Source organism: Eulemur rufifrons, chromosome 8 (assembly GCF_041146395.1).
Source record: "Eulemur rufifrons isolate Redbay chromosome 8, OSU_ERuf_1, whole genome shotgun sequence".
Classification (NCBI taxonomy): domain Eukaryota; kingdom Metazoa; phylum Chordata; class Mammalia; order Primates; family Lemuridae; genus Eulemur; species Eulemur rufifrons.
In genome coordinates, this window is record NC_090990.1 from 41057997 (window position 1) to 41085071 (window position 27075).

Genomic DNA, 27075 nt, shown 5'->3' on the forward strand with positions numbered 1-27075 from the left:
TAATGAAAGACAAAGATGGTTACTATATACTGGTGAAGGGTACAATTCAACAAGAAGACATAACTATACTTAATATATATGCACCCAACTTAGGTGCACCCAGATTCATAAAGCAAACCCTACTTGATCTGAACCAAACGATAGATAACAATACTATAATAGTCGGAGACTTTAACACGCCACTGACAGTACAGGACAGATCCTCCAAACAAAAAATAAACAAAGAAATAATGGACTTAAATAGAATGCTAGAACAAATGGGCCTGACTGACATCTACAGGACATTCTACCCAAAATCCACTGAATATGCTTTCTTCTCATCAGCTCATGGGACATTCTCCAAGATTGACCATATCCTAGGACATAAAGCATGTCTTAAAAAATTAAAAAAAAAATAGAAATTATACCATGCATCTTCTCAGATCACAGCGGAATAAAAGTAATAATGAATCCTAACAGAAATTCTCATTCCTACTCAAAGTCATGGAAGCTAAACAACCTTCTCCTGAATGATTATTTTATAAATGAAGAAATCAAGATGGAAATCAAAAGATTCTTTGAATTAAACGACAAAGGAGACACAACTTATCAAAATCTGTGGGACACAGCCAAAGCAGTCCTGAGAGGAAAATTTATTTCCATAAATGCCTTTATCAAAAAGACAGAAAACTTACAAATAGACAATCTAATGAATAGACTCAAAGAGCTGGAGAAGGAAGAACAGTCCAACCCCAAACCCAGCAGAAGGAGAGAAATTATTAAGATCAAATCAGAACTAAATGAAAAGGATAGAACTCAGGAAAATCAGTAAGAAAAAAATCGAACAACCCTATCAAAAAGTGGGCAAAGGACATGAATAGGCTTGTTTTTAGTAAGAAAAAAAATACAAACAAATAAACTGTCCTTCACATCCAGTATATAGCCAAACTTCCATATAAGGAAAGAGGAATTCTCCAAATGTATTTGTTTCAGTTCAACATTTATGTCTTCAAGGATTTTATTATTTAGTATCATAATAACCCTTCAAATTCATACAGTTAATGACAGTTTACTAAGAGCTATCATATGATCACTCATTTGTGCCTCAAAATAACTGTGAGAGAGGAAGACCAAAAAGATTCTCATTTTGCATATAAGGAAATTGAGGCAGAGATGAATTGACTTGTTCAAGATCAGACAGCTGGTTAACAACGGAGTTGAGAGCATTGGCTCTCTGGCCAAAGTTATAAATAATTCTGCAGGGCATGCTGGTGGAGGGTGTGAGTCTTTCTTTATTTTATTTTTTAATTCTTTATTCAACTTGAGTAAGATGGAGTAGTTGCTAAATAAATATCTCTGAGCTGGAACTTTGCTAAGTGCTGGGGATAGTTACTGCCCCCAAGTAGCTCACAGACATATAAACCATAATAGTTTCATTCGAGTTGATATCCCACAAGTCTAAGTGTTGTGATAGAGAGTCGTTGGGGTGCCAAGGATCCCACGGGGGGCTGATTCAACTGCTGAGGGAGAGGGGTTAGGACCATACAGGCTTCCCAAGTCAGGGGACCTAAGCTGCATTTAGACGAGGAGAGTAAACCAGGCAGGATGGGTGTGGGGTGGGGCTGAGGTTTGCACGCAGGGGAAAGTGCATGAGTGAAGGTGGGGGCAGGAGGGGAATGGCTGGTGATGGGCTGGTGATGGGCTGGGTAGGTAAGCAGGTTGGGTCATGAGAACCTTGCATGAAAATCTGTGTCTTGCACTTCACTTGGAAGGTGGGGGAAGGTAATGGAGAGGACATGGAGAGAGAAGGGAATTTTAAACTGGTGGCTCTCAACTGGAGATGATTTGCCCCCTTCTCTACCCACCCTCCCCTGGACATTTGGCAATATCTGGGGACATTTTTGATTGTCACCGTGGTGAGGAGGGAGTTGCTACTGGCAACTTGTGGGTAGAGACCAAGAATGCTGCTAAACAGTCTACAATGCACAGGACAGCTTCCTACAACAGAGAATTAGCCAGCCAAAAATGTCAAGAGTGCCAAGGTTGAGAATTGCTATATGAATCTTGAATGTTCCTTCTATAACAGACTGAATATATGATATTTTCATTTTCTGTTTTATTTTTATTCTTCCCTATTCTATTATTATCTACTAGAGGGTACTTGATGTGATCCTAGTCTGTGTGAATGGCACCCCCGAGAGTTGTGTAGTGCACAAAACACACGCCATATGTGGCAGGCTTGATGGGAATTGTGATCCTTGGAAGTCACTTAGTGAATACCTGCCTATGTGGATTGGGCCTAACAGAGTTGAGTTTAAAATTAATCACCCAAGTAGTACTTCCCCTTAGTGTTCAGCATATACCTGGCACAGGAGCTCGGAATTTGATGAATGATTGAACAAATGAACGAGGGATTGAGAGGTCCAAAGAATGAGAAAACTAATTGGATACCAGGTGACGCTGAAGGAGAAACTTGTCATTAAAAATCCCAGCAAGGTATCATACTGAATTTCTGGAGTGCGTTGGAGTGGAAACAAATAGCTCTGTGCCAGGGTCCTCTTGGCTGACACTTCAGAATCCTGGCTGGCGAGGGAGCGCTGAAGTAGAAGCTGGGTTTAGACTCTGGAAAATGACTGGGTTTTCTGGTCTCCTGGGTCCTCTGCAGCCTTATCAGTGAAGCTTTGTCAGTGTTTCCATCATAAACCCTGGGTGTGGGGCTAAGTGGCCTATAAAATCTGACTCTGGGCTGAAGCTGGCAGGCACGGAGCCTGCTAAGATGCAATTAGTTTGACTCAAGGAGTCTTCGCGGTTGGCTTCATTGCTTAATTGGGAGAGCACAACCAAGAAATAGGTTTGGTGCTCCTTCTGTCTCTGAGGACAGGCACAGAAAGGCTTCTGTTGCAGGGGAAAAAATGGGCCAGTCTCCAACACAGAGCCCTGGGAAGTAGGGGTTTGGAAGGGGTTGCCCACCAGAAGTTGGGAAATCCTGCTGGGCAGGGTCCAAAGGCAGCTCTGTGACCCAGGCCGGTCCCATTTCCCTTCTAGATATGTTCGTTTCCCCATGGCTACATTGCATGATCCTTAAGGTCTGCTTTGTACCTGAGTGGGGATGTTCTGGGCTGGTTGCAGCAAAATAAAATGATTGCTTAAAGCCACGATCCACGCTAAGGCCCTCTTCAATCAACGGTGATAGTCATTCATCATTTCATTCATTGCTTGTTATTACCTCTTTGCCCAGGTTGAGCAGTAGGGAAGTATAAAGGAATCAGACCTTGCTCTAAATACAGGTGCGTCCCTTGCCCAAGGTTGCACGGTAAGTAGTAAGATCCCCAATCTCCTGGCGCCTTAGCTTCCTCACTTTTAAAGTTGTGAAAATAATACCTAATTGATGACATAATTATGAAATTTAAATGACACATAATTTGTAAAAAGACTGTAGCACTATGCCTGGGCAAAAAAAAAAAAAAAAAAAAAAAAAGAAAAAGAAAAAAATGTTCCTTAAATAGCACCTTTATGCCGCTAGGACTAGTCCTAGTGAAATAATAGCAATGTAACAAATGCTGTCCTTGCTGTCCTTGTATATATACAATGCTGTCAAAACTCAAAGGTGTGAGTGTCTGAGGGTAGGTGGAGGTGGGAGAGGAATCAGGGAAGACTTCACAGAGGAGGTGACATGACCTGAGACCTGAAAAATGGATTATGAATTTTCTAGGCAGAGAAGAGAAGAAAAAACATCCCAGTTAGCAAGAACAGCATATGCACAACTACTGAATGTGCACGGTCCGTTTATGGCAAGAGGACGCCTGCCTGCCGTGTGATCACAGGGCACAGGGTGGAGGGAGGTGGTCAGCAGGGAGAAGCTACCGGCCTCACTGTGGACCTGAGTTGACCAAACCAGTCCTTTCTTCCTCTTCCTCTTCCTTTTCTTTGCAGAACATTTTCTTACATGCAGATTCATTAACACATAGAAAGGCTTATGAGGGAAGGCGTGTGCCCTGAGGTCACATAGTCCCAGCGCCAGGGTCTGGACTCTGCACCCTCTATAGAGGACATGGCTTTTTCTTGCTGGCTCCCCCCTCCCAGATCTTCTCAGCCTCTACCCGCATCCCCTGCCTCACTCCTCGCCCTGCCGGAGGGCTCACTCCTGTAAAGTTCTCTTAAAAGTCTTTTATGACTCCTTCGTGCAGGCTCCCAGTCTACCCTGTACCATATGTGGGCTTGTTAATTTCTTAAAGGTCCACTTGTGGCACACCTCAGAGACGCAGGCACAGACATTCGGGGGACCAGCTGCTTTCACCCTGGGAAAGTGCCAGTAAGTGTCCATTTTCCAGGACGGGGACGGGGATGGAGCGGAGAGCTGGAAGCCAGCACGGAAGCGAACATATTTTGAACGCCTACTATTGCTGAAGTCTGTGCTGGGGACTTCCACATCTGAAACCTGCCATCGGATCCCGACTGTGTTACTTAACATCTTGAGTAATTTACTCAAATTTTTCCAACCTCATTTTCCTCGAGTGTAAAGTGGGAGAGTAAAGCAGACCTACTCCGGAGAAGGAAGGTTGAATCCCTCAGCTGCCTTTGAGAGTCTAAGATTTGAATATTTCCTCTTCTTTGCTTAGATTTGGAAGAGACTCTTAGATGAACACATCGTCCCTTTGTTCTTTGGTGGAATTATGTCACTGAAGCAGTGTGGAGGGGGTGTAGAATGAGTTCTGCCCCCAGAGTTAGGGCTGGACACCCCAAGCTCTGTCTGCCAACTTGGGAAGCCTTTGGAGTCAGAAGATAAAGTCATGCCAAGGGGAGCAGCCCCGGCTTGCGCCCTCGTGTACCTGGGGAAGGAAGTGCCCAGGCACAGCGGAGAGACCCACTCCGGTTAAACAAAGCCTGGACAAGCTGGGGAGACGGGAAAACACCCCTGAAGCCTCCTCCTCCCCATAGCCAGGTCCACTGGGATGTGTCATCTGTTCCTGGGAGGGGTATGCCATCAGGCAAAGACCCTGAATTTGGAGTTAGCCAGGTTCCAGCGCCTCCCAGCTGGGTGTCACTTAACCCCTAAGCCTTCCTCATATGCGAAAAACATTCATGTTAATTTCTTGAGGGGCAAATAACCTAGTACACAGTGAACACTTGGTAAATGTTAGTTCCCTCCTCTCTCCCGCCCCCAAATACCCTTTCTCCCCAAGGACTGCCACCCAGCCCCAGGGCACAGCTCAATAAAGTGCCCATAAAACTCAGCTTCTCTGGGTCCAGCTTCAGAAATTACAGCGAGTCGATTCATCACATTGTTTGAATTATGGCAATATGAAAATACAAAAAATCCACAGGGAGTCAGCCTTTTCCCATATATAAACCGGGGTTATGATCCCATATAAACTTTTAAAAGAGAATACTTTAGTTTATATCTTCATGCATATTATTGGAAAAAGAAAAGGAAAGAACAAGAAAAGAAAAAAGAACACATCAGCAAACAGTGTAATCTCAGCGGACATGCTCGCTTGCAAGTCCTGCGGGACCTTCTCCTTATCTTCGTTCCTCATCTTCCATTCCTCATCACCCATCACTGCAGTGGGCTGGGGCTTCCAGGAGGCTTCAGAGTCCTGCTGCCTCCTGCGGTGGGGTCTGGGAGTTCATCCACTCTTCCCCATCTCCGCTGTCCCAGCCCAAATCCCGGCACCAGTGTCCCCGTCTGGACCACAGACCACCTTGCAATGACTCACCCTGTGTCCATTGAGCCTGCAGCGAGGACAGATGGGGGCAGGAGGAAACGTAGGGGACATAGTCTGTGGGTGTCTACCTCCACGTAAGACCTTAAAGAGGCCCCTCAGAGGCGTCAGGATAAAGTCTGAGCCCCTGGACAGCGCTGCCTGGCTCCCACCTCAAGATCCACCCTCCCCCCAGCTCCTTCTCCTTTATTCCGTTTTGCCTCGAATTGTCCCTGTCTGCCTCCTCTGCCTGGTAGGCTCCCTCCCCTGAGCTACCCCTGTCTCTGTGTTTACTCCTGCTCATCTCTTAAGACTCTATTTATGTACAATTTCCTCTGGGAAAATTTACTGTGACTACCCTCCCTCTCCTCGCCCACCCCAACCCAGGTCCCATCCTCCTGCACTGGGTGACCTTACAAACATCTCTCTCCCCTACACTGGAAAAAAGTGGCTGGAAATCCGATGAATCTGTTTTCACCTCAAAGCTGTGAGTTTCACAAGGGCAATGACTAAACCTATTTCGCTCATCCTTACATCTTCTATCTTAGTGAAGTGACTTTGCACGTGGTGACAACAACACCACTTGCTGAGTTATGATGATAGACTTCTAGTCCAGCCTTGCTTCCACCATGGTTGCGGTGCCCAAGTCACTTCCAGACAACTCTTCCACCATTCCCATCTGTAAAATGGGGGTAATCGTACCTACTTTGTGGCAGCATTGTGAGAATCCGAGAAATGTTTGTAAAGTGTGTATTACATAATTATTGATTTCCTTCATTCAATGCCCACTCTGATTTTGAGGTTTTGGGGACAGAAGAAAAATAATTTCTTTCCAACACTGTGACCATGAGTCACGATGAATTATTCAATACTGGCTAATGCCCACCGGTGATGCACAATAGCAAATTCTTGGATCGGGGTTCTATTTACACTTGGATGGTGAAGGAATATCAGTTGTTAGTTTTCAAATGAGACCTCCTCTTGGGTGGCAGCACATGAAAGCGTTGCCTGGGCACGGGTCCAAGGTTCTGTACGCAACATGTGTGCATATTCGATACAGTTTCACTTACGCGCGACCCCACCTGCCAAGGACCCACATCCAATGATTAGCTTTTATGACAAAGAGCATGATAATAATAATTTGACAATATTTTGATTTGAAATGATAATAATGTATGATAAAGAGAATGATAATTGTATTCCTTACTAATTACAGTCTGCCCTCCATATCCATGGGGTCCACATCTGTGGATTCAACTAACTGTGGATCAAAAATATTAAAAAGTATATAACAATAAAAAATAATACAAATAAAAAACCAATATAGTATAACAACTATTTACATAGCATTTACACTGTACTAGGTATTATAAGTAATCTAGAGATGATTTAAAGTATATGGGAGGATGTGTACAGGTTGTATGCAAATACTATGCCATTTTATATAAAGGACTTGAGCATCCATGGATTTTGGTATCCATGGGGGTTCCCTGGACCAATTCTGTCCCTCCCCCCCCCCCCGAGACTGAGGGACAGATTGTATTTATTCTATTATTCTTTCCCTCTATCCTTACACATTAGACCTTTTGGAGGGGGGCTAAGGATTAAACTCTCCTGGGTGAGCACTGGAAAATTCCCTGGTTGCCAATCTTCTCACCAAAGCCTCCTAGGGTTTTGGGTTTGGGCAAAGCATTCTAGATGGTTTCTTAGGACTCTTGGCAAAGTGGGTTGGCAGGGGACCCAGAGGGTTGAAGACTGAAAACAGGCTACAAGATTATTGAAAGAGCCCCTCCCAGTGGTATGCCATGTTGGAGTTTAAACTGTGTCCAAAGCCATTACATCATGTGATCCTGATGCAAAACTCTGTATGAACTGCGATTATCCGACCCATTTTACAGATGAGGAAAGGGCGCAGAAATTTTCCCAAGGTTGATCAGCTCGATCATGGCACTGCCAAGATTTAACCTTGATTTTTGGACTCAAAGCCTTCTTTTTATTGTCTTACATTTACTTCCCCCAAGTGGGGCTGAGTCTCAAGTCCCTACTCTAATCCCTGCCTACTCTCCCAGCCTGAAAGTCTGAAGAGGAAGGGCTGCTTTGCACCTTCCCACCCTTTATCCCAGCAAGTCTCAGCCTCCCAAGACTCCCAAAGCCTGCCCCAGCCACCTCTGCAAGGAGAGCCCATCACTCCTCCACACGTGTTCCCGTAGCACTTGTTCATCCAGGGTGCTTATGGGTAACCGGAGGTGCAATGCAGGGGGCTTTGAGCCATAGGAAGATGGGATCTACCTCTTGGGTTTCTGCTTAACAACATGGTGTGAAGGGAGACGGCTGGATGGGGATGCCTCTAGCAATAAGTGAGCAGTTTCTGGAGACTCTACTTCTCATAACTGTGTATAGGAAATATTTCTATTCTTTTTCATGGGTAATGAGATGCATCACAGGAAAAGGCAGATCTTGTCTGCATAGGGAAAGGTACTGGAGCATTTATTAAGTGCCTAATATGTGTCAGTATTTCACATATTTACAACCTTTTGAATCCTCACAACATCTTACAGAGGAAGGTAAGATCTCATTTTACAAAATAAGAAACTGAAGCTTAGCAGAGTGAAGTAATATGTTCACCCAGCAAATAAGTGTTAGAATCCAAAGCCCAAGATCTGGCCTATGCTGCAATGTCAGGAACCTGCCCCCACACGGAAATTGCTGTCCACAGAGTGCGTCTGGTGTGAGGCGGTCAGCCCCGGCCGAAGGGTCCCGCAAGCAGGGATGAAGTGGTAACAGCCCTGCAACTGTTAGGGAGGAAGGAAGGGCATTATGAGGTGCCAAACAAATAGGAAACAATTGGGATATAATTCTAAGGAAAATGTAGGCAAAATTCCAGGAAGCCAAACACTTACAGAGCTGTTTACAACAGAAGTGGTGGCAAAGCCACCCTCTGGCCCAAAAACCACATGTTCTATAGAAAAATATCCCATCGAATCAGAAAAACTCTTTGAAGAAAAGGGTCTTTCATCCATTTAATTGGTCAGTTCATGCTTATTGAGCCCCTACCATGCACCAATCCTATGCTGGGCACTGCAGTTCAAAGTGGAACAAAACTTTGTTCCGGCCCTCAGGTTGTGCATTGTTGAAATGTCATGGAGAGAGAGGACACGTGTTCCCATGGAATGCTGTGTACATAGCCATAAACACTACAATTTTGGAAAGTGCAACATCTGAGGGATCAGAGAGGGTGGAGCAACTCTGCCTGGGAAATCAGAGAAGGCTTCACAGAGGAGGTGACCTCACAGGTGGAGAGAGGCATTCTCCAAATTGAGATGTAGGCTGGTGAATGAATGCAGACGGCTAAATATGCAATTGAGAGCCAAGCATTTGACGCTGACAGATTTCTACCCGGCATTTCTTCTCATCCAATGTTTCAATCAGAGTCACCACAAGGGAAGCCTTCAGTTAGAATGCAGTGAGGCAGTTAAGCATGGCAAACTCTGGCACCAGCATGTCTGGGTTTGAACCTGGCTTTGCTGCTTACCAGTTGTGTCATCTAGACTCTCTGTGCCTCACTTTCTTTATCTGTAAAATGGGCATAACAGTAGTACATGCCAATCTCCTAGGATTGTTATGAAGACATAGCCCTACCCCCCTGCCCCGGTCCCCATTATGTTTCACAGGCATTTCTGGTGATTGTTTTAGTGGTTTTAAAATATGTCTATAAAACTTTTGACATTCCTCCCCTACTCCCTCCAATAGGTGAAGCTTCATTCCCCTTCCAAAGTTAGGTCATAAAAGGCATCACAGGTTTCACCTTGCTCTTGCTCTTAGATGCTTGCTTTGGGGGAAGCCAGCTGCCATGTTGTAAGGATACTCAAGCAGCCCTACGGAGAGGTTTCAATGTGAAGGAACTGAGGCTCTCTGTCAACAGCTGTGAGTGTAAGCTACCTTGGAGGCAGATTCCCAGCCCCAATCAAACCTTTAGGTGACTGCAGCCCTAGCTAACATCTTGACTGCAACCTCATGAGATACCTGAGTCAGGACCACCCATCTAAGCCATTCCTGGATTCCTGACTTTTAGAAACTGTGAGATGATAAATATTTGTTGTCTTAAGCTGCTAAATTTTGTGGTAATTTGTCATAGAGCAATAGAGAATTAATACACTAGTGGTGTTTGCTATTGCTGGTGCTGGTGGTGGAATAATCATTACCTATAACCTTGCCCTTGTATCACTGTAAATTTTCTGTCTGGAGATTGATTGAATGACTGTTGTATGTCCTTGGCCCAGAAAAAATTTCAAAATCCATAATCTGAAGCTCCTTGGCTTCTAATCCCAGGCTTAGCGTAGATCCAGATTTAGAGAATAATTCTGTCTCTAGACCAGGAAATATAAGTGGCTCTGTCTAGGCCAGCAGACTGATGACTTAGCATCACACAAATCTTACCCACAGTTCCCTCTCTGAGTTTATTATTTATTCTAGTAATTTCTTTCCCCATTCCCATCTTCTCCACCACTACAACAATCACATTGATCCTTGTGACCCCAAGAGAGCTCTGTGATCAATTAGATATGTCTGCCATGAGTGTGAGAGGGAGAGTGATGGTGCACGTGCTAGGCATCCTCTGTTTTTAATAGGAAGCCTGCAGTTTATCTCTTACTCCTTCCCGTGTGCCATCTACTACGAGACATCCTGGGGGATAATGTAAAGGACATGGTTCACCATTATTATTGGTGTGCATGTTCTCTAATGATTAAAAGGATCCCTGGTATTTGGGAACATTACAATTTATGAGCACAGCCAGCTCCAGGGTCCCATTCATTGAGTCTCAGTGACTGTTGGCTGAGGTGGGGCAGGGATTAGCGTTAGCTCCTACTGTATGGGAAGGAAAACTAAAGCACACAATGCAAGGACTATTGCTGTCATTCTGTTTTATGACTGGATGTCTGTCTTCAATATTATTCCATTGAGATTCAGGCTCACAAAATATTTGAAACGTTTGGATTCAGCTTAAAACTTTCCCCTTATTACTGCACTGCTGTACATGGCCAGGTAGACTTATAAGAAGTCCAGAAGACTTTGCCAATCCAAAGTGGGAGGAAGAGAAAGTGAGCGTGCAGGACCTGCAGGGTGTGTGATGGATAGGAGGTTTCCCAGGGATGTACCTGTCTTGTCTTCCACTTCAGTGTCATCATAACGATAGTAAAGACAAGTACCTTCTGGCATCTTCCAAGGAGAGTAATCCTTCTCATTTGGGTTATCTTTTCATTTACAGAAGGCTTTCCTGCTCCTGGCTCCCTTTGTGTTTTGCAGCATGACTCTCTGGGAGGTTTTGGTAGTACCCTTTTATTGACAAGGAAAATGAAGCTCCATTAATAAAACTGGCTTAAGATCACACAGCATGAGTGTGCCATGCTGAAGATTCTCATTGCTTTCTGTGGTGAGTGGGGATGGATGTGTGTGGATGTTTGTGCCGGGCATACGTTTGCACGCAGGGATTCTGTAATTGGAGAGACTTAGGGTTCTTTAGCATCCAGACCCCATCCACCTTTCTATCATTGGCTCCTGTTGTTTTTGTAGGGCTAGGAAAAGAGGATTTTTGAAAGAAAATACTACATATTCATTGAGGGTAGTTTAGAAAGTACAGTGCATTCGTCTACTTGGGCTGTTAGAACAAACACCACAGACTGGGTGGCTTAAACAGTGGAATTTCATGGTTCTGGAGGCTAGACGCCCAAGGTCAAGGTGTCATTAGGGTTAGTTTCTTCTGAGGCCCCTGTCCTTGGCTTGCAGATGGCCACCTTCTTGCCGTGTCCTCACATGATCTTTCCCCTGGGTGTGGGCATGCCCAGTGTCTCTTTGTGTGTCCAAATCCCCTCTTCTTACAGCAAGATAGTCAGACTGGATTAGGGCTTCATTTTAATTAATGGCCTCATTTTAATTCAGTCGCATTTTTAAATACCCCATCTCCAAATATAGTCACAGTCTGAGCACATTCTGAGCTTTTGGGATTAGGCCTGCAACATAGGAATTTTGGTGTGGAGGGGACACCATTCAGCCCGTACATACGGAAAATGTGAAAAGTACAGAGAATTATAGAGAAGATACAAGTCATCTGTAATCTCACCCCCAGGTACAACGTCTGTGGATATTTTGGAGCATTTCCTTCCAGTGCTTTAGAGTTCTTTTTCTCTTTCCACATGACCAATCTTGTGACCCAGCTTGGGTAATAGTAACAATAATAAAACAAACAACAACAGCTACTCTTATTAATCTTGCCATATTCCAGGTACAAATGTGCCAGAAAAGTGTTAACTAATTTAATCCAGACACAACCTTGTGAGGTAGGTACTGTTGTTCTCCACATTTTACAGATGAGGAAAGTGAGAAGTAGGGGAGGTAAGTAATTTCCCCAAGGAGCACAGCAAGTAAGCGGTGAAGCCAGGGCTTGAACTCAGGGAGTGCAGCTCCGGGGCCCGTGTTCCTAGGGTGTGACGGCAGAAAGGAACACGGATTCAGGAGAGAGGGAGAGAGGTAGGAAAGAAAGTTGGAAGCTGTTTAGCCACAGGGTTCTCTCTATCTCAGTAAGACAAGGGCGAGAACATCATAGGCTTTGGGGGCCATGATCAGGCGCTTGGGCATGGCTCTGTCACTCTCTGGCATGCACTCTGCGAATGTGAGCGAGCTCTGCAGCCTCTCATTACCTTCATTTACAGACGTTGACTTGGAAACTTAAACTGCGCTTTCAGTGGTGCGGTAAAGACGAATGATCGTATGCTTAGAATACCTAGCACAATACCTATACATACCTACTGCTCAAGAAATAGAAGCTATTAGGGTTATTTATCAAGATCTGGCAAGTCCAAGAAAATGGTAGATTTCCGATGCAGCCCTGCGAGTGAGTGGTGGAGCCACTGTCAAGCAGGAGTTGGGAGAAATAAGTGGGACTGTTCCACCCTTGGCCTCAGTTTCCCCATGTAAAAGCCAGGGGTTCCAGCTGATAATGTCTCAGGACTCTTCTAAATCTGATCCTTGGTAACCCTAGGAGAGGGTCAGAAATTCCTGTCCGAGGGGTGGGATTAGTGGTATTGGTGTGGAGGCGGCTACTAGGTATCAGCCCCTGGGTTTGGGGAGAAGTTGGAGCCATGTACGTGTGGTGTGTCTTTGCCAGCGGGGACTGAGCTGTCTACTGGGCAGAGAAGAAACGAGCCTCCTGATGCAGTTTTTCTTTCACCTAGGTTGAGGCCTTATGGACAACAGGTCTCCTCTAAACACGGGGGAGGCGGGGCCCAGGTCACACTGATCCTCCTGCCTCAGATGCCCTGTGCGTCCTGCATCCTGTGGCGTGTCCTGCTCGCCACATGTTCTGAGGTTCCCACAGCCCTCCCCATCTTCCTGTTCCCCTCTCCTCCTTCTGTATTGCTTGGAAGAATCTGTCTCCATCTTGCCCTTTCTCTACAGGAGAGGATTTAGGCTTGGGTCTAACTGACTAAGAGATCCTGTTCCCAGTGAGCTCGAGGAGGGACTCAGTTTCAGCTGAGAAGCTGCTGGCGAAGCTCCCCAAGGAGAGACAGCAGCTTGGCATTTCACAGGCTTGGGCTCAAAGTGCAACAATGCCATCTACTCCCTCAGCGTCCTTGGTAGAGACTTCAATCTGTAAACATGTATGATTTGTAAAATGCAGGTAATCTGTAAAATATATTAGAGATATTATTAATAAATAATAATATAGAAGGCCGGGCACGGTGGCTCATGCCTGTAATCCTAGCACTCTGGGAGGCCGAGGTGGGCGGATCGTTTGAGCTCAGGAGTTCGAGACCAGCCTGAGCAAGAGCAAGACCCCGTCTCTACTAAAAATAGAAAGAAATTATATGGACAACTAAAAATATATACAGAAAAAGTTAGCCGGGCATGGTGGCGCATGCCTGTAGTCCCAGCTACTTGGGAGGCTGAGGCGGGAGGATTGCTTGAGCCCAGGAGTTTGAGGTTGCTGTGAGCTAGGCTGACGCCACGGCACTCTAGCCTGGGCAACAGAGACTCTGTCTCAAAAAAAAAAAAAAAGGGCCTTGCCAGTAGGTTGTGAAGTTTTTTTTAAAGTCACCAACATTTATTGAGCACTTACTGTATATAAGGCACTACACAAAGGACTTTATTTGGATTATTGCATTTAATTCTCTCAACAACCTCAAAGCTAGGTGCTATTGTATCCCCATTTTACAGATGGGAAAACCGAGACAGTAAAATTAAGCAAATCATCTGAGGTCTCACAGGAGTAAGTGGCGGAGACTGAGTCAGGTGCAGAGGGTTCTGATTTCCGAGCCAACACGCATGACCACAGACTCCGGTAAACTTAAGAAAGGTCTCAAACATGACCCTTACCATCATTTAGCCTCAGTAAGAAGTTTAATGGGCCAGATATTGTTAGGTGGCCAACTTCAAGTTTATAGAAATCCTTTTTGTGAGGAGTTTTTAAAAACCCTTTCACTGACATGATCTTACTTTCACCTCTCGGCAGCTCCTTGGGGGAAGGTGTCACCCCATCATTCAGATGGGGCAACTTAGAGAGCTCGTCAACAGCTGAGCCAGGACTTGAATCTAGTTCTCCTAACTTCTTGACTCTTTCTGTCTCATCGTGGTATTTGTCACTATCAAGGGATGAATTAATTGTATTAGGCATTAATCCTGTTGACAGCTCAGTGAGCAGAAGAACACAGCACAAGTCCATCTGGATGCCAGGAAGGAAAGGCACAGAGCTGCACTGGGACCACAGGTGGTTGTCTTAGAAAGGTTGACCCAGGCAGAGGGATGATGAGGGACAGGGCTGGACATCGTGGCTGTGAGCTCACTGTCCCTGGCGTTGGAGGGGAGTTGGAAGTGTGCTGAAGGTGTTGCCAGTTTACTCACTTTGGACTCTTAGGTGTCCTTATGCCATTGACTGGCTTAGGCTAGAATGGGAGTGCCCAGCACAGGGCATGGAAAAGCACCATTTTTAGGTCAAAGGGCTAAACTGAGGTTCAAATCGTTAGCCTGTTGGGTCCAGATTTTGCAGCATGCAGATTTGCGGCTTTTGGACCTTAAGCATTTATAATGTAGCCTCATGGATTAGCTCGCTCCATTCCCCAGCCACCTTGAGTGCTCTGTGTTTTTTCGCGCCTTTGGGCCTTTGCACATGCTGTTCCCTCAGCCAGTCAGAGGAGGAGGCTGCAATATGGGCAGAAGGACACAGAGAGGAGAGTGTTGTTCTGGCAAAACTCCCACCTTGATGTTCTAGTTTGGATAGCAACAGTGTAAAATGATGAAGAGCTCTGCTACTTACCACTTATGTGGCCTTGGCAAATGATTTACCTCCTCTTGGCCTCATTTTCCTCGTTTGTAAAATAGAGATGATAATATTAACTCGAAATATTGGTGCGAGGATTAAATGTGTTAACGTGTAAAAGCAATCAGGTTGCTGGAGGATTAAATTTAAAAATGCATACAGAATGTGTAGCACAATGTCTTGCGTCTGGTTGGCATGCAGTACTGGTGAGCTCTGACTAAGTTTTCAGAGGCTTTCCTTGTCCCCAGCCCCCCACTAACGTAGGCAGTAAGACTATGGTGTTTGTGTTACATGGTGTCTGAGTACCGATCAACGTTTAGATTCATTAGGCTTGGGTTGGGATTCACACATTACCAGTCCCGTCTTAGCAGGCATTCCGGGTGATTCTAATGGCTCCCATTTAGTTTGCTAAGTTGGTGTTTCTCTGTAAGGTGCGAAGCCATGTCCTCCAGACTCTGAACTCTGCAAGTGCAGGAGCTATGCCTGTTCACCACTGAATTTCCCGCACCTCAGCACAGTGCCTAGCACAGAAGACCTGCTTAGTAATATCTGAGGACTCTGCAAGCTTGTATGTCCGGCTAACACTTACCTCTGCAGCATTATATAGTAGTCAGAGCACAGAATATGAAATGGATTTAGTTTTCCATTATTTAATAATTATTTATACTATTCAAATCAGGTTTCTGTCTCCTTCCTGCACTCTGCCTCCTACAGATGGCAATTCAGTATCATGGGTAAGAGTATAAACTCTGGAGCCAGAAAACCTCAGTTTACTCTTTTGTAAACAAAAATATTAATAACCAGAGCTTTGTAAATTGTATAAGACTGTGGGTGGCTTGCGAGAGCCAGCCCTTGGGCCCACCCTGAGTGGTTGATTTCTGAGTAAACTGTGGAGAAATCTTGGTCTGTATTTGTCTTTGCGAAGTGTCTGCGGCTAAGACCTCCAGGGTGAAGTAACATTTAGGGAAGCAGGGTCCAAACCCATCCTGCTTCTCCTGCAAGACCTTGCAGCCAGCTACCCCTAGGATTCCTCTGTGAGCTGTGCAGGGACGCCCAGGTGGGCATTAGGATAGAGTACGCAGAGGCAGGTCACCCACCCACACCTGCATGTCAGCCTTCTTTTGCAGCAGCTTGAGGGTCCAAGGAAGGGGCTCCTGTCCCCAGGAGCCGAGCCTATTCACATGCTAGAACTCCAGCCTCTTGCGGTGCAGGTGCCATGCTGGCTGGTCTGGTGGCCTTCCATTCCCACCCCCACCCACTCTGGCCTGGATCCCAGTTATGCTTCACCTTCAAATTACAGGTATTAGTGGTATCCAGGCTTCCGCCTGAGCCGGGTGGGGAACGGAAGGCAGGCTCGTTACCTGGAATGGGCACCATATATTTGAATGGCAGGAGGGCCTCACGGAGGGGGCCCGAACACTCACATGGACTTTCAAGTCCCAAGAAAGTCACGAGAAAACCTAGAATGTGAGAGCCACCAGGGACTAGAACTCTGTAGGAGGTCAAACTCTGTGTATATCGTGAGGGGCTCGCCCTTGTCATTGGTTTTTGAGTAAATTGTAGGAAAATTGGGAAGCAGGAAACTGAAGCCAGAAGAGAGCAGTGACTTGCTCATGGCCTCCCAGGAAGCAATTCCAGGAGTGTCATCGGTGTCCCAGTTTGAAGCCTGTCCCTGCCCCATTCTGCCTTCTCCCCTTTTAAACCTTTACAAACATCACCCCGATGTACCACTTGTGTTCCTAACTCATCTCTGTGTCTGCTTCCCAGGTGCCCTAAGGGACGCGAATACCTCCATCAGTTCAACACAGTGTTTACCACACAGTAAGGGCACCGTGCATGGTGGACGTGATAGTGAGGGCAGTCGTACTCTTATTATACTAACATTACTTCTCTTGATTAAGAAAAACCTGCAGCCCCTCTGGTCAAGTGACCAGAAATTCTCAGAAGGAACATTCTGGGGGGCTGGCTGGAACTGCAGAGGGTAGCTCTAGGGACTAAATCAGGAAGATCATTGTTTTGCAAATGCTCGCATCATTTGCAATTGTTCTTCTCACAGAGGGTACAAGGCACTCACTTGGAGCATGCAGGATGGCTCAGATTTCCCCCAGGAAACAAATGAATTTTAAAAAGAGGGCATTTTATATCTGACATGCTCAACACTTCCTCCCTGATGCGGGAGTGGAGGGCATGCTGGACAATTCATTATACTTGTCAAGACAACCTCAATGCGAGCCATGCTGCTCTGAGATTTAAGACCCTTCAGGATATTTTGCATACTTGTTATATTGCCACCTTTGGTGTTTTAACATTTATTGTCCCCCAGGGCCATAAAAATGTCCTGCATTTTATAGAGTTCAGAGATTCAGAGACTCCCCCACAGGCCAACACACCAGAGTCTGAAGAGACCTTGCTGAAACTCAGAGTTCTTGATTTGTAACTGAAATGCTACCCTGCTATTAAGTTGTCTCGCCAGGGCACTGGCATGTTACAACTCCTCGAAGTTTACTGGGAGGCTCAGTACAACCCACTGTAGGAACATTGGGAACCCATTCGGTGTCTGTGTGTGTTATTCCCACTTGACTTGTAGATTTTCTTTTAATTTTTCAAATTTCTTCCTTCTTTCTTCTTCTCCTCCTTTTCCTCTTCCTCCTCCTCCTCCTTCTCAGAGTAGTAAGTGCTGGCTTTTGGGAACTTTATTTCCTCTGCAGAGAAATCAAAGACCCCATGAATTGGACCATATGACCTGATTTGCTCTGCACAGTTCTAGTACGAGTATTAACAGCATCCCCTTTCCCTTTTAGATGTGCATGGGGTCCTTATATAAGTGTGTACATACACCCCACACACACGTACATACAAGCACACATGAAATAAAAGTTTGGAATCACAAACCAGGTCCAAATTTAGAGGAATGAGGTGGCTTTTATTCATTCATGGTTACTTATTGCACGGTTCTATGACACTGTGCTGCCTTCCTGTGACCCTCAGGAAAAGCCAAATGCGCCACCATTCTGAGTTTGATGGAGTGTGGTCTTCCTTGTGGTCAAGGGAATGGCATGGGCAACTGCTTAGGGCTCTGACTAGTCTGTGAATGATTGAAATCGATCAGTGAGCCCTCGCAAATGGCCAAAGAAGTCCTGGCTTTTGTGGTTAAATGAAGATAATAGTGATGATGGTAATGATCATACAAATGACAATAATAGCTAACACGGTATTTTATATGTTCTAAGTACATATATTTACATACTAGCTGATTTAATCTTTATAATAACCTCAAGAGGTAGACACTATTATTACGCCCATTTTACAGATCATGAACTCAGGCATAAAGAGGTTTAATAACTTGCCCTTGCTACAGAATTTTTATGTTTGGAGCATAAAGCCTTACTTTGTATCTTGTTGTTTTGGCAGAAAGATACTGCAGGGATATTTAGCCCTTGGACTTTAACTCTGGTTGTTAAACTGGCCACCAAAGCTCCCTTTAATTAGAATGCTTTTATAACTTATCATCCAAACTGGGACACTTCTGTTAATAAAAAATGGTGTCATTAATAGTTACGCTGGGACAATAGTCACAAATGGCATGAAGATGTGGGACAAATCAGGTCTTATGGTCACCATATAGCTAAAATCAAGCTCCTAAAAGCTTGAACTTGACTCTAGCTTAAATCTACTCTAACAAAAACAGAAAATTAAAAAAAGGAATTTTGCATGTCCTCTAGGAATAGCACACAGACACACGCAAAACCATAGAATAGGTTGTCTTCAAAAATTGTTGTGCAGAGCTGTGAAGAATCTGACATTTTATCCTGCTTCCAAGCTAACAAGGTAGCCTGCCTCTGTTTCATGAATGCAGGCAGAAGACAGGTGACCCCTGGGTCAGAGTTACAAGGACAAAGGACTTTGTTACAGCACAGCAAGCAGCATAAGCTTCATGTTTGTGCCAATTTTCTCTTGTCCTCTAAGCCTCATGGAGTGATGCAAAGTGGCCCGGGGCGGGTGATGCATTGTTAGTGCGTTTGCTTCACAGCTGGCTGAGGAACCCAGGGCTCAGGGAAACCAAATCTTTTATAATGGTGCAAGCAGACCGGCCTGACCTTTGCCCTGGAGAGAGACATTATCCTTATACAGGATGGCAACAAACCAGCCCTGTGCTCTTGAGTGAGGCACTTTACCTTCTACGGCTGTTTGCTCTACGAACATCTTTGAAAAGAGAGCTGGTGCCTTTGCTTACAGGATATGCAGAAACATGAGAGAGCCACGGAGAGTTGTCTCCTAACGTCTGTGAGTGCCACAGTATCAGGGTGTTCAGTATGAGCTGTAGTTGGGATTTCTGTATTAGATAGGTATGGACTAGATCTAGGGTTCCTACCCAATTGGAGATGCCATGAGATTTTGGTTTTCTTCCTCTTGCTTTGGGAGAGGCTCAGGTTAAGAAAGGGAAAATGATAAGGATGAATGACACACAAGTATCCCATCATTCTTTTTCTATTTTTTGCTTTTTTCTCTTTAAGACTGAGCATTTTTCAGCAAAAGGTTGGAAAAGTAATACTTTGCATTGCTCATGGGCTGATGTTTTCTGCCAGAAAATTACAGATGATTAATATGAGGAGAATAAACACTTATTAAAATTATTCACAAATATAATAATATGCCTTTCCTACTCTCAAAATAATTTGCCATGATGATTCTAAAATATTTGAAAAATCCAGACGTGAAATAAAATAATCACCCTAATCTTATTACCTTATTGCAACCACTGGTAACATTTTGGTTTATATTCTTTCAGAGCATGTGCATTTATAAACATAACCATAGCCGTCAAAATACAATTTCAAACTGCTTTTTGGTTTTCATTTGCTATGGATACTATAAGCAGTTTTCATATCATTTTCAAAAATTGGATAACATTACATTTAATACCAAAATTTATTTAGCCATCCCACTATTTGATCTTGAGCCTAGTGTGCAAGATCACTGGCCCTGGCGTGGGAATTATATCTCCATTACTTATTAGCTTTGTCACTATGGACTAGTTAATTAACCTCTCTGAGCCTCAGTTTCCTCAACTGTAAAATGGGGACAATAATGGCCTTTTTATAGGATTGATAGTGAAAACTAATGAGATTATAATAACATCTATAAGTACCTTAACACAATGACATGTGACCTAAATAATAAGTGTTTAACAAATGCTTATTTTTATTATTATTATTGCATCCAGTTTTCCATTATAAACTGTGGCTCAATGAACATCTTATGTGCTTTTCCAAGACTGAGCATTTTTGCTTTAGAACAGATTCCCAGAAGTGTGATGACTGGGTCAGGGCCAGGTACGTTTATGACATAGGTGACTCCAGATTTGTGTTTGGAAGTCCATTTAATAATTGATCCCAGGTGGAGTGTAACCTCTGTGGCCAGTATCAAAGCCGAAAAGTCCCATGAATGCTTTTAATGCTGTGTGGCACCTCGTGCTTCCAAGATGCACCTATAGCATAAGCAGTTGCCATGAGCCTTGACTGAATTACTGTAAGCAGTTCAGAATGACGGACACGTACTCTTTTACTTGCCTATCTCTTTAAGAAGATCAGGGGCTCACATCTGGGGTATCAGTGGCCAAACAGTTAAATTTTTCTTTCAAATGTGTTGTATTCTGTTGACACCGAGTGAAAAATTGGATCTGAATGTATTTGATTTGGGCATGAGAGCTCCCTTCTCCACACGCTCCACCTCTCCTGTATTTCCTTCTGTGATACAGTTTCATACAGTGGGGTTGTCCCCTGTGACCTCTGGCCTATGCATGAGCTCCTTAGGGCAAAGACTGTGTCTTGTCTCCTGTGGCATCCCAGTGCCCTTCCTGGAGGCTGGCACAGCGGGGGGATTCTAAACATGGGCTGGCCGAAGAACCTGGGAGAAAGAGGCCAAGCTCCACGTGCACACGGTCCTCCTGACTCACTCGGAGAACCTTAGCCAGTCATTTCTTTTCTCTCCAAGTCTCAGTTTCCTCATCTGTAAAATGCAGGAATTGAAGCAGATGTCCTCAAATATCTCTTCTGATTGTAGAAGTCTCTATGTCTGTTATATAAGTACCATTATGAATTCCTTTGTGCATTACTTTGTGCCAGGAGTTTACTCCCAAGTTCAGAAATATATTATTACTGATTATTTTATGTAAGTAAATGCCAAAAACTGACACCGGGCTATATATGATTAAATCCCCGAAAAGCAGAGAAGGAGTGACTCATTTATCCACTGAGCATTTGTGGAGCACAGACCGTCTACAAGCCTGTCCTAGGCGCTGAGTGGATACAGCGTCAAGAGAAAGAGCTATAGAGGCATAACGAGGACCCCAAACCAGCAGTTTGGTCTCGGGAAAATTCTTTAACCCGTTTGGGCCTCACTTGTCATATATGTAAGATGGGGATTCAATAAAGAGCCATGGAGAGGATTTGGCAATTTAGTGAGTTTGAAAAATTCAGGGTAAATTGAAGGTGAGACAAGTGTCAGTTGCCATTATTATTCAGAAATTTTGTTTGCCTATTGGTTTTCCACACTTGGCATTCAGGAGAGCGAAGCAGGGCCATAAAGCTATTATCTTTGGTCTGGATCATGGAACGCCCTTCTAATCTGCTCTCTGTGTGGCCAGCCCGGGTTCCCCCAATTTACACAGCAGTCAGAGTGAGCTCCCTAAACCCCCATCTGACCATGCCACTTTCCTGTTAAAATCCCTCAGGACATGTAATTGGAATATGGGAGGGAGGGCTGGGGTCTTCACTTTGATCTGTAATGTTTTATATTTTCAGCTAAATAGTGGATTCACAAATATTATTTATACTCATTATACGTTCCGTCTGCCTGAAGCATTTCTTAATTAAAAAGCATGAGAGGAGGGGTACCAAGGACACCACGTTACTGGCTGCCCCCGACATCCTGCAAACTGGGTGGAGGGAGACGGTTTCCTCCAAGGTGGCGGAACAGGAGGGCTCAGAATCAACCCAGGAGGGCTGGGTCATTTGAGACTTCAAGAAAGTACTATGTTCAAGAAAGAAATCAAACCTGTGTTCATGAATTGGGGTCTTTATTTTTCATACAGCATTTGACAGTTTTCCCAGAAAGAAAGAAAACAAGTGGAAAAAAGTCAGAAAATTCCCCCAAACCCATGAAGTTACAGCAAGGCAGAAAAACATTCTTATTGCTCAGCTTCTGATTTAACTGCAGGGGAAGGGTCCTAATTGTCTCCCAGCCCACAGGCCCCATTCTAATTTATGGAGGGAAGGGGCTAGGAGGTAAATCTCTGTGTCATTTTCTAAGCCACCTAAAATAAGCCCATTAAACTACCGCCTGTAAATGGAGGTGTTTTTCCCAAGGTTATGGTGCGCCCACCCTCGTCCCACACCGAGCATCACCCAGGGTAGCACCACTCTGAGATCCAGAGGGCACATCTGACAATGGAGCATTCAGGAAGGCCTTCCCGGATGGGGTAGGAAGCCTGTTTTATGCCCTGTTAATTACTGCAACAATTTATAAAATTCATGACAAACATAAAGCCCTTACAGAGATTGTATTTCAAATGGTATTTACCTGTAACAGAATCCCCTTTGTTTGTAATTCCTGGATTTATGAGCTGTTGCACAACAAAATGGAACCACCCCTTGTCCCCACGGGGGGCACTGGCTGGGGGACCTCACATATGCCATGGAGACGGAAAGCTCCTCAGGCTGGGACGGAGAAATGGCCATCAGACCTACTGCCAGCCCATGGCACTTCTCAGTTTCACAGCCCGTGAACTTGGGATTCATGGTGGGGAAGGGAGGTTGGACTGGGGCAGGTAAATTTCCTCCCGGAGAATTTTGGCGTCTCAGCTGGAAGGGCCCTCAGGCATGAGCTATTTCAACTTGGTGTCTGTCATGGGAATCTTCCTTGCAGCTTCTCCACCTGTGTTTGCATACTTCAGTGACAGGGCACTCCTTACCTGACACAGCAGCCCAGATGATTGCCATGGTCTTTCGGTCTCTAGCCGTATCCCTTTCTTTTCCTCCCCAACCTTTCTCTCGGCCACAGATTGATTTTTCTAAGACTCAGGTCTGATCTTGCTGTGCTCCTGCTTAAAATCCCTAAGGGGCTTCCCTTTGCTTTCAGGGTAGGTCCAAACTCCTTAACAAGGCCTGCAAGTTCCTTGGTGGGGTTGTCCTTGGCCTCTTGTCTGCCTGCAGCTGGCAGTGGCCCTGTGTGCACTCTTCTCTCAGTAACGCCAAACTACTTTCAGTTTCTTCCTTGTCTTTTTTGCATTAAAATCCCACAGCAAGACTCATATAACAAAAAGACTTAATTTTAGGGAAGCAAGTGAGAACGTGTTTTTGCAACTGGAAGACTGTGCCTTGCTCAGCCTCCAGTGTGGGGAACGAGGTGATCAGAGCCCTACAGAGGGAAGGGAGGATTCTGGCAGCACCAGAGAAGAAAGGGGAGCAGCTGAGTCCCCAGGACCCAGGCAAGAAGGGACGGAGAACCTCAGGAGCATCAGAGGCCTGAGAGCATGCGAAAGGCCCTGCTGCTCTCTCAGGCGACATTTGAGTTGTTGCAACCAGCTGCATCAAATGAAGCCAGTCTCATCTGACCTGCCCTGGAGGCAGGGAAGAAGGAACCTATGCTCAGCTCAGTTTTCCTTGTCTCTGCACAGCAGGTCTGGTTTTCAGTGAATTTCCAGCTTCACGGAAAACTGTGCCTCTAAGCAAAGGCGCTAACTTTATGAGTCTTGGACAAGGAGTTGCTTTCATTTTCTTTTGGGTGTCAGAATATGTGTCCTCGGTGAGACACGCAGGAGACCTTCAGGTTTGCATCTTCTGAAACAGAGGACTATGTTTACGGAGCAGTGAGAATCTGGAGTGACTGCCTACTTTGACTTTCCAATGTGCATATGTTAAAGGCTCATGTGCTCATTTCTTTTAAGAAAAGAACTGTTTCTCACAGGAGATCTAAGGGAAAGAGCATGAACTTCAGAGTCCATCAGATTTCAGCAGTTGCACTTACTGGTTGTGTGACCACAGGCAGAAGACTTCTTCTCTCCGGGTCTTGGCTGTAGTGTCTGAAAAATGAGGTTGCTACTTGGAAGAGCTGTGAGCTGTTAAATCCTTAGGGGCTGAAATCGATCTCATGGTTGTCTCATCTATGAGATAGAGTTAATGTTATCATCTACCTTTAGAGCTGCTCTGCATAAGAATTAAAATAATCTATATTATTGTAAACATAAGGATGATGCTTCTGCATTTTCCATCAGACTATAGTATAAGAAGCAGCCAGGAAGAAAAGGTACAATCTGTTCAAGTTGAGGAATGGGGGAGAGGGAGTTAGGATACTTTTGGCTGCAAGTAACAGAAGACTTAACTCAAATTGCTTAAATGATAAGGAAATTTATCATTTTACATATCAAGATGTTTGAACTAGGGGAGGTTCTGAAGCCAGTTAGTTCAGTGGTTCAATGACATTATCAAAGACCCCCAAACAATTCTCAGCAGCCCCAACACATAGCTTCATGTTTCATTGTCCAGGGGTAAGTCACAATCACAGCTTTCCCCTGGGGCTGGGTTTCCCCTAGGCCTATAGCCACCAGCCATGGATTGGAAAAGTGGATGAGAGCAGGGAAAGAGTGGGGACTGGCTTTGGGTGGAAAAACAGCAGTATCTGCCCCGGAAGGAGCTAACACACGCCATACAACCAAACACCCAGCGGGAGAGTCTGTTAGTTCCAGGTCAATAACTACTTCAGAAATATTAATAGTTTGGTCTTTGGATAAAGGCACTTCCTGGTGTGGAGGGAGGCAACATGATGTACAGGGAGAAACACTGTATCTTTAGAATTAACTATCTTGAGTTCAAATCTGGCTCCACCCTGATCAGATAAACCTGAGCGCTTAGGCAGGTGTCTGGCGGCTGTGTGTTTATTCAGTCAAGGAAATGCAAATCAAAACCATAATGAGAGACCACTAAATGCTCACCCAGAAGAATAACTATAGTTCAAGAGACTTTAATTCTATGAGTTGGGACAATTGAAACTCTCACACATTGCTGGTGGGACTGTAAATTGACATATACCCTATGACTGACCCAGCAATTCTGCTCCATAGAGGACAGCTGAGATGGGCCATTTTGGCTGCAGAGCTCTCTGTGGGCTGAGCGGAGCTGGTCCTTGGGGTCTGCACCGAGCTCTTGACTTTTCCCTATTCCAGATCCTGCCTCCTGTTCCTCCCTTCTGTCGGGGCCCATCCCAAGGGCACTTCTTAGTAATGATCCTGCTTGCTAATCTCTGTCTCAGAGTCGGCTTCTCAGGGGGCAAACAGAATACTACACTGCAATAAAAAAGAACAGATTATGATACAGGCAACATGGATGAGTGTCGAATGAGAAAAGCTGGATATAAAAGATTCCATTTAAATAAAGGTCAAAAGCAGACAAAACAAATGTACAGTGAAAGAGGTCAGCGTAATGGTAACACTTATTGTCAGGGAGCTTCTGTGGTGCTGGACGTGGTCTACGTCTGGATTCAGAGGGTAATTGCCCCTCACCATATTTATGTTAATATATGTGTGTATATATATGTGTGTGTGTGTGTTCACATTTAACATTTGTTGAGCTATACACTTTGATTTGTATACTCGACCACATTAAGTTATAGCTCAATAAATATAATAAAATAAAAAATAATAAAAAAGATTGCTTTGTAATTGCCTGTGCCTCTGCTTATGTGTAGTATGCAGTATGTACCACACATTATTCTGGATGGGTCTGTGAGGGTGTTTCTGGATGAGATTAGTATTTGAATTTGTAGGCTGAGTAAAACAGAGCGCCCTCCCTAGCGCCCATGGGCCTCGTCCAATCAGCCGACAGCCTGCCTAGAGCACAAAGGCTGACCCTGCCCCTGGTAAAAGGGAGCTCCACACTAGCAGGGGACATAGGAAATGACAATACAATCTGACTTTTTAATTACTTTATTTTATTTTTTTTATTGAGGTATAACTTTCTGCAATTACTATGGTTGGCTCATAGTTAAGAGTTCCATAAACATTTTTTGAATGAGTAAGTGAGTATCTCCCTGGCCTACCATTGATTTGTTGGGTGGACTTGGTTAAGTCTCTTCACTCCATGAACTTCATTTTACACAGAAGGAACTCAAGGCAAATAGCAAACCTTAATCCACACACACGTGAAAATCAAATGAGATCATTGAAAATACATTTTGTAAACTATAAACAGCTGTACAAAAATTAGTGCAGGTTTTTGAAGTTAGACTGACAGAGGTAAAAAAAATAAGCTTCACCAGGCATCAGCTGTGCGACCTTGGGCGATTGCTTAACACCTCTGTGCCTCAGTTTCTTCATTAGTAAAATGAAGGCCGAGTGGGTTCCTACCTTGTTGGGTGGTAATCCGAGGCACTTAGAGTAGCGGCTGACACTCAGTACACCATCAATGCCAGCTGCTGTTACCATGGGAAGAATTTTCTCTGGGATGGCATCGTTCCTCAAAGCATTTCTCTCCTCCTCCTTTCCCCACTCCTGCTTCCCCTTGTCTCTTCTCTGGGGCTCACTAGGATCTAGGGATCATGTCATTTACAGCCTTAAAGAAATGAGTTTCCCTAAATTGCAGCTGGCCTCCTACAAAGGAGATGACCCCACACCCGTTCATGCAGGAAGTCTGAGCATCAGTTTTTCCACTCAAGGTGTTAATTGGCTGCTTGTGAAATATCTGGGTTTCTCCTACTGGAGCAGCCTGGACAGGAGGGGCTGCCAGTGGCGAGGGGCAGAGTGGGGGTCACCTGTGGAAACATTCTCCAGCACTGAGCAGGCCTTGAGGGCAGAACGCGATCCTGGAGTAGGCTTTTCCAGCTCCCCAATAGGCGCCATGAAGTGGCTAAAGATGGAGTCAGAGTCCAGTGAAAGCTGTGCCCAGCAGAAGGAGCGCCAGAGAGCAGCTGAAGCCGGGCTCACTCAGTGTCTGCCTGTGTTGTTGCATCTCTGAGTTTCCAGTACAAAGAGAAAGAACAGGGCCTAGGTAATCTGTAAGGCCTCGCTCAGCTCTGAATTTTGGAATTCTA